Source organism: Bubalus bubalis, chromosome 8 (genome assembly GCF_019923935.1).
Source record: "Bubalus bubalis isolate 160015118507 breed Murrah chromosome 8, NDDB_SH_1, whole genome shotgun sequence".
Taxonomy (NCBI): domain Eukaryota; kingdom Metazoa; phylum Chordata; class Mammalia; order Artiodactyla; family Bovidae; genus Bubalus; species Bubalus bubalis.
The window spans coordinates 84,981,040-84,990,439 of record NC_059164.1 but is presented as its reverse complement, the minus strand read 5'-3'; positions in this window follow the sequence as shown (position 1 = coordinate 84,990,439).

Below are 9,400 nucleotides of genomic sequence, written 5' to 3'. Positions count from 1 at the left end.
GCTCCCGGGTCCCGGGCAGGGGTGGGAGGGTTGGGGGGCGGCCGGAGCGCTCTATGAGCCCCGCATCTGAGACGCCTGGCTTCCCCAGACTGGAAGCAACATTGCTCATTTTCCCCTGAAATGTGGCTGATCACCCAGAGCTGCAGAATTTTAAATATATATTTGATGTCTGTCCCCTTATATAATTTCTTTTCCCTAATCCAGCACTGGAAAAACAAGTAGGCTTTCATCAACTGATGACAAAGGTCGAGGCGAAGTGTAAACAGACTCGGTGCGTGAGTTGAGAGGATCTTCACTTGAGGGAACTGCGGTCACTGCTATGGGTATAAGAGGGTCACGGGTACTGTCTGGACTTCAGCATGTGAAAGTCTGTTTTATGCACTGATTCGACTGAAAATGATCTATGATCTTTTTTTCTGCTCTGAACCCAACTCCTATCACATCATTACTCCTCTCCTGGGCTAAACTGAATCTTTAATTGCCTGACACTGGGTTCCCCTAAGGACTGGATTGTAGCTGACATTGGTAACTTTTGCTCAGCATAAAGGGGTACACAGCGGGCTTTGTCTAGAAGTCAACTCAGTCTAATGCTATACAGAGTGCCACAAGGAACCTTTAGCAGGGCAAGTCTGCAGATTCCATCTACTTGTGCAGAGTCAGCTGAGGACATGCCATCAAGAAAGCAAACTGGCTAGTGCCTGTTGCTCACCTCTCTGGATACCCAGGACTGGCTTAGGCTCATAGCAGACAATTCTTCCATAGCTCCTCTAAATAGGTTTTTGTGACCTGTTTCTGACCCAAACTTGGTCCTGTGAGCTGAGATTCTCCTGTGAGGCCACACCCCTCAAGTGATCCCATCCCTTTAGGCACGCTCCTGTCACTTATATTTTGTGAGACGGAGCGCCCCCTACGGGTGCCTCGCTATTATAGATCCAGAGACTGGGGCGTCTCCTCTTCTAGCTTAAGAGACCACCAATACTTGAACACCTTAAAGCTTCAGAGAATAAGCATTCACACTAAAGCTAGATTTACCTCAAACCCTTGCATATATCCCCTCCAGTGTGTTTAATATTGCTTGATTTATAGATTCAGAGTCCTCAATCCCATGACAAATGAAGGCACAGAGGAAAATGAAGTGGCATTCGACTTTCAGAAGCCAAGAGAGTATGAAGAGGAAACAGCTAAACAGCAGTGTTGGAAGATATAGTTTTGGTACATGCAATGTAATTTGAGAGACAGTAGGAGTTATGAGATCTCTAAATTGGAATTGTCCCTGTGTTGATGTGATCCAAGCTGACACCAAGTTCTTCACTAGATGAAAAGGAATGGACATGTATTTCTATCAAGGCAAAAAGTCTGAAGACTGAGTTTGAGGAACCTGAAGTGTTATTTTGCTGCTGCTGCTGCTGCTGCTAAGTCACTTCAGTCGTGTCCGACTCTGTGCGACCCCATAGACCGCAGCCCACCAGGCTCCTCCGTCCCTGGGATTCTCCAGGCAAGAACACTGTTATTTTGGGGCATCATTAAATTGTTGAGTACAGGCTATGAGAGAAAGCACAAACCAGATGCTAAAATCATATTGCTTTGAGCTGGGAGAAGTGAAAGACAACAGCATAGTTAATTTTACAGCTAAACTTCAAATAACAGGAATCAAAAAGAAGATGGCAAATTCGTGTTTTAGAAATGATACCGGCAGATTGAAAAACCCAATTTTCCATTTTAACCACTGAGTCTGAGGGAGTGAGAGAAGACAGTAAATACAACAGTATCGGCAGAAGTGAGAAAAGGGATAGTTAAGAGTGGGACTGTAGGAAGAAGAGGTGGAAAAAATGATACACATAGACTAGGGAGTCCATTGACAACATTCGAGGTAGCCCAATCTGGATAGAATCATGGCACTGCCTCTTATCACTGGTTTTAAACAAGTGTTTTGTGAAATGACGATAATATTAGTGCTTCCTTTGAAGTGTTCTTGGAGTGACTAGATGACAGAATGTATAAGAGTTCTATACACATGTGTTGGAAGAATGCATGCTGTTATGTCTTTGATCCTGGGGCTGAGCTCAGGATCTGTCTTGGTGGCAGATACATGAACAGATAATTATCAAATAATGGGCCTCTTGGAGAAGCCTCCAAAGCAAACATGAGCACTTGGTATTAGTCCTCTTTCCTTTATTCTGTGAAGTGGGGTTGGGTGGTCGATGCTGGTTTGGGAAAATGAGAGCAAGTATGAGATGGGAGTGAGTAGAAGGTGGAGGCTACAGGTGGGAGGTATTGATGCCCTAGTTGTGATGGAAGGTGAAGTAGCATGTGTTAGAGTTTGGAAGCATCAGAACAGGGAACAGTGAAGACAGAGAGTAAATTGGTTCAGTGAGAGCAGCAGAAGGGTAATACACAGAAACCGTATATGAACCTGTGGATTCTGGCAGTGTTTCAGAGTGAATGTTTTTGCGCATACAATTTCATTAAGTACCTCTTCTCCTAAATCATTTCAGTATTCAAGGGCCTGTATTTAAGCAGCATTAACCTGGGCCAATAGAGTGGCAGGTCTTTTAGAATTCTATAAATTCAAGGTTGAACCAGCAATCTTCCTCTTTAAAATTCTCTAACACAAAAGATACTCTTTTATCAAACATATGTTTCATTTTGGTTTGGGTATGAAATGAAGGTGAACGGGGAGATTGAATTTAATAGCTGTTGTTTGAAAAAGTTACTTTAAAAATTGCTTTATTTTGTAAACTAGAGGAATAAAGCTATCTCTAATAGAGAAGTTTCCAGTATCTGATCAGGAAATTTTGGGAAAGTCATTTCTCTCTTTGAGTGTCAGCTTAGTCATAAAATATGGACTTGAGTGATTGCCAAGCTCAAAGGTCATCTAAGGCTCCAAGGTTGTGCTCATAGGGATATATTTTTGACATGGATTTCCTCTCTGTTGTATCCTGATAAGAAGAGGAAATCTTCAGATTCTGGGCCCTCTTGGTTTCCTGCAAGGCTTTCTCTTTCAAGAAGGCTCCTGACTATTATGATGTAAAATCCAGCTATACATACTAGTGGTGATGCTGTGAGTTAAATTCTGGGGTTTCTGTCAGCCATGCCTGGGTACTCACTTTCCAGTACCTCCGCCCTAGAGGATTTGTCTGACCTCTTCCTAGCTCCTACCACCTCTCTTCTAATACTGACTATGGAACTTGCCCCATAAGCTCCAAATGTAACAGGATGCTTTTAAATCGTGAACTACATATTTAATCTTTACTATGTAAAAACATCATTCCAGGTGATGTGGAAAACACAAAACATATGACAAATACCATAAATGACTAAAATATAATAAACACAAAGGCAAATTGGTCAGGATAGGGTAACTTCTATAAAAAGTAACCATGAAATCTCAGTGGCTTGACATAACAGGAGCTCATTTTGCACTTATATCATTTTCCAGTGTCAGTTTCTATTAAGACATTTTGTACCAAAGGTCCTTCCACCCAGTGACTTTCCATATTCTAGAATCTTGGATACCCACTGAGATCCTCTGAATCATACTGGCAGATGAAAAATGATAAAGGCACGGAGAATTATGTGACAGGTCTTTTGGGACCAAGCTTCAAATTGGCATATATACTTTGGCCCACATTCTGTTGCTCTGAGCCCGCTCATATGGACCCATCTAACTGAATCTGAGGTGGAATATGAGGAAAAGGAAAAGAGGCTGGTGCACATATGACAATCCCAGCCACAACTAAGGTGGAGATAAGTCAAGTGCCATGAAGAATCATAATCAGGAGTTCACCTCTTTTTTTTTAATTAATTACTTTTTATCGAAGGATAATTGCTTTATAGGAGTTCACCTCTTTTGAAAGGTGATAAGGAAAGCTTCAGGAAAATGGCAGTTTCTCAACTTGACCTTGAAAAGTCACAAATATTTCAACTGCTGAAGGTTTTAGGTTTTAGTGGGAGACCACTAAGGATAAAGGGTTTCCCAGGTGGCATTCAGGAGACATAAGAGACATGGGTTCAATCCCTGGGTTGGGGAGATCCCCTGGAGGAGGGCATGGCAGCCCACTCCAGGATTCTTGTCTGGAGACTCCTATGGACAGAGGAGCCTGGTGGGCTAAAGCCCATCGGGTTGCAAAGAGTCAGACAAGACTGAAGCGACAAAACATGCATGCACACACTAAGGATAAAACTGGAGAGTTTGGTCCTGATCAAGGATGGCTATAATTTCTAAGTTAAAGGGTTTATTTAGCCATCTGTAGACAGGAATCCAGAAAGTTCCTTCCCCAAATGTTTTATTAATGAAGATATTATGGTAACTGTCAGACTAGGAAGCCCGTTATGATTATCTGAATATACTGTTATATTACCACTATCTTTAGTTGTATACTCACAAAGCAAAATATTTTTTGTTTTTTAGGAAGAATAAAGACAATAACAGGCTTTCCTAATGGCTCAGATGGTTAAGAACCTGCCTGCAATGCGGGGGACCTGGGTTCAATCCCTGGTTAGGAAGATCCCCTGGAGGAGGGCATAGCAGCCTACTCCAGCGTTCTTGCCTGGAGAATCGCTATAGAGTAGGTTGGTGGGTTACAGTCCATGGGGACAATAACATGGGTCAAGTTTATGGGGTTACTTTCAGAGGTGCAAAATGCAAGATTGAACAGAAAAGTCCATGTGCAATGTCATATTCTTGCCTTAGTGCCCTCACTGTCCTTGTGGAGGAAAATGTGCACTGGTTTAAGGTCTGTGCAGAGACACCTGATCATGTGTTATCTCCCAGAGCCACATAAACACAGAGCACTAATTTATATCAGGTTTAGGATCATGCATCCTTTCACCTGTCTTTAGAACTTTCCATCTACCGCTCATGATAATGAAAAACTGAAAAGTTCAGTCTGCAATTAGGCTGAGGTCTGGTTCTTGATATGCTGGAGGACTATGAACAGAAATCCTAAAACAGACTTACAATTTTTCTGCAATTTCTAATGCAGTCAACATTAAAAATTTTGTTGTTGTTCCGTAGCTAAGTAGTGTCCAGCTCTTTGCAATCCCATGGACTGCAGCACTCCAGGATCCTCTGTCCTTCACTATCTCCCCATTTACTCAAACTCATGTCCATTGAGTTGACGATGCCATCCAACCATCTTATCCTGTTACTCCCTTCTCCTCCTGCCCTCAAGTCTTTCCCAGCATCAGGCCTTTTCCTTTTAACTCAGTTCCATTTCCTCTCTCCTAATGATTATATGAAGTCACTTTTTCGTACAAATCTATGGATTTCAGCTTAAGACCACTGAAACTTTTTGTTTCAGTTTGGGGCTTTTTGTGCATTAAAAAAAGAAAAAAATTCTCTCTTCCTTTGTAGTGGTTAAAACCACTACAGGCTAAAACCACTCTAGGCCGCTGAATGGTGAGCTCAGGGTTTGCAGATATCTGGGAATTGCATTAAAGGATAGAAGAGGCTTCCCTCAGGCACAGCATTTGTTCAATTTACACATGGAAATAAAATACTAGAGTGAAAATCTTCATTTTCCTACTATCTTTTCTTTGATTCATGTTTGTTTGAACAGACACATTCTATAGTCTCTAAATTCCTAGATGAACAAAACAGTCCAGATAGACTTCATCTTCCAGACTAAGGGCTTATCATTTTAAATTGTCCCCCGGACCAGTGTTTCTGAGCATATAAATCTCCTGGATATTCCATATGACCACACTTGCGGGTGCCCTTTTGAAATGGGATGTTCCATGGGATGTACTCTCACCAGCTCTCTGTAGTTATTGACCCGTCACTCTATTTTTCACAAGTTTCTGTCACCATAGGCATTTTGAATATGCTTGCACCAGTATCCAAGATGACTTTTTTTTTAATCATATTCTGTTCTGTCTTCTACTAGTGTACTTATATCTCTTTACAGTAGAAACTGCTGACTGAAACTATTTAACTCACTTTCCTATTATTGTAGCATCTATCAGCATCTTTTTGTAATTAAAAAATTCCCATTTCATAAGGTTTATACATCATAAATTCACGTATATTTCCATATCATTGCCATTTTCCCACAAGAAATATTTCACATCTTGGTAACATGTAACCCAGTGGGGGTAATTTTGTCCCCCAAGGGGCATTTGGCATTGTCTAGAGATGGCACCCCACTCTAGTACTCTTGCCTGGAAAATCCCATGGATGGAGGAGCCTGGTGGGCTACAGTCCATAGGGTCGCTGAGAGTAGGACACAACTGAGCGACTTCACTTTCACTTTTCACTCTTATGCATTGGAGAAGGAAATGGCAACCCACTCCAGTGTTCTTGCCTTGAGAATCCCAGGAACAGGGGAGCCTGGTGGGCTGCTGTCTATGGGGTTGCACAGAGTCGGACACGACTGAAGCGACTTAGCAGCAGCAACAGCAGCAGAGACTTTTCTGGCGGTCACAACTTATGGACCCAGGGGAGATGCTACTGACATCTCCTATGCAGATGCCAGGAATGTGCTGAACATCCCACAATGCACATGACAGCACGCCACAACAAAGAATCATCTGGTTAAAAATGTCAGTAGCGCTACGGTTGGGAGACTAAAACTTACCAAAGGAAGGCTTTGTTACATAATTTTTCCATGTGGCTGCCAAAAATGGTCTGTTACCTCATTTAGAATAGTCCCTGTGGCAATCACACAATTAGCTCCATTGGGATTTTAACCATTTCTTGAATGTGTAATTATACTGCTCCTCCAAACAAATGTAATTTGGGCACATCATTTCCTTTCAGCCTTCGAAGTTTGCTTTTAAGATTCACATCCTCTACACAGGTAGAATGGTAAATATTTAAACCAAAGAATTGTATCTCTCTAGTGTTTTACTCTCCTTTGGATATAAACTTACATCTTGGCATACAGCCAGAATTCCCAAGCTTTTATCAATTAATACATAAAACATGAACAAATATCATACAATCAAATTATGTTAATTAAAAATTTCATTCCTCTTTTCTTCTAATTTACAGCATAATATTCCTTGGAAATCATGATAAATTATCTCAAGATAACTACATAACTAGCTTGTTTTCTTTTTTAAAATGTAACCACAGTTCAATCATCCATTTTTATTTTCAGAAAATGAAAAGTATTGAAAAATTTCCAGCACTGTTTGTTCCCTGAAAGACTGATGTGTGTAATGGGGGATGGGAGGGGATAGGTTTGGTCTTATTACTCCAATGAAGGCTGGCATTCATTTAGCCAATCTAAGTGACTAAGAAGGAAATGTTCTTTGACAGAGTATGGTTCTTTGGTTACATGTATACCACACAAAGTCAAAAGATTACATCTATATTTAAATCATATTTTCTCTTATATATAAGCCTATTTTTTGTTTTGTTTTCAACACACAAGGGGATTCTTTTTCAAACACTTACAAATGACAACCATTGGAAAAGTGAAAAAATCTTTTGGTACACTTGGAAACCCATGAAAAAATTATCTTTAGAATCAATGCCTCCAACTATTCAAGAAAATAATTATTTGTCATATTAAAGATAAATATACAAATTCATCAAGGATACAAATAAAAAATCAATAAGTTCTAGTGGAACATACTAGGGAGGTCACATTAAAAGCTTCTATTAGGGTAGTTATAAGATAGGCAAAACCATTCTAATGAACTGACTCATATTTATATTCAGAGTTATTTAGAAATATTTCTGCCTGGTCCCTTGTATTCCATTTGACCTAGATAGCTTTTTAAAGTTACCTAGTACCAATTATAATTGTTCTTATTTTAATATATTAGCATGGAAGGCCCCTATAGTAGAGTAGGTTTAACAGTGCAAAAATAATTAAAATACGGTTATTGTTTTTTCCTACCAGCAATATTAAACTTACGAATGCTTTTAAAATAGTTCATCATTAAAGACTAGCAAGTATACACCTTCCTGTGAAAAATTACTCTTAGTCATTAACAGGCCAGTAGAAGTGAGGGATGAGAATAAGCTACACACACACTATACACATTCCTCAAGCTCACTTCTCACACTGGCTTCTGAATTTATAATGAGCCACAGAAAAATGACTATATATATATATATATATTGTGGGTTTTTTTGGTCACACCGGGTGGCATGATGGCTTTTAGTTTCCCCACCAGGGATGGAACCCAGGCCCTCTGCATTTGGAGGCCCAGAGTCTTAACCACTGGACCACCTCGAAATCTCACAATGTTCTCTTTACAGTCTCCTTTGCCAGGAGTGATAAAAGTAAAAGGCTCTGAAAATTTTATTAATTATTAAATTTCTTTCAAATAAACATTTTAATGTCTAGACTTCTAATAATGTGTTACTAAAGTTATTTATTAAGTTAAAATACTGACTTATAAGGTATACATGACTGACTACTTTAAAATGGAAATGGCCAGAAGAGGTTATCTCTCTTTTATCAAACTTCAATTAAACATAAAACAATTCTGAAGTCATTTCATCTTTAAATCACTTTAAATTTTTTCTGTTGTAGCTAAATCAAAACATGAAATATTAAGATCCTGGGTCAGAAATTATAATCTGTTTTAATAATTTATATTTTACCATCTAAATAGGGAAATCTAAAAATCTTGATGATTTGATGAATTGATGAACAATTCTGATTTGTAGCTTCAAAAATTGGGAGAAAAGATTCACCTTAAATTTAGAATTTTACAGCCATGTGCAAGACTTAGTCTTAATTTTGTCATCTCTAGCTTATAATCAGTAAGAAAAGTGCCATGATTTAAACTTAAATAATCAGAAAGTATTCAACTGACAATATGTAACTGCTATCACTACTCCCACTGACAAACAATTGCATGGCACAGTGAACAGACTCTCATGAATTCATGGCTCATGAATAGACTTTCACTCAGCTTCTAGGTTCCTCCTCTGTCAGTGCATTTCCCTATGCCACATCTACTCATTTCAGATGACTTTTAAATTCCCAGAATGTCCATGACTCTAAAACCATTTCACCTGCCTGGAAAACCATCTGTTTTTAGGCATCATTTATTTAAATAATAGCTCCTAAGTTAAATTTCTCACAGTTCCTAGAACAATGAGTACATCCATTGATAGCACTTACTAAAATACAACAATTACTCATTAACATGTCCACCCTTCCCACTTCTTCCACCCACCCCCAACACACACACTCACACACACCCCTCACACACACAAATACCTTCATCTGTGTAATTTCAACATCTAAATGCTTAACGTTTGATTATAAAAATGAACATTTTTGAGGATATTCTTTTTTCTCTTAAAACCCTTCTGTTGAAAGATTTTTCTTTTAATGTGAAAGCTGAAGGCAAACACTGCAGTGTCTACACATTCAAAGAGAATCTTACCCCTTATGGTATATTAGACATTTGTTTTTCTAAGTCTAAAATA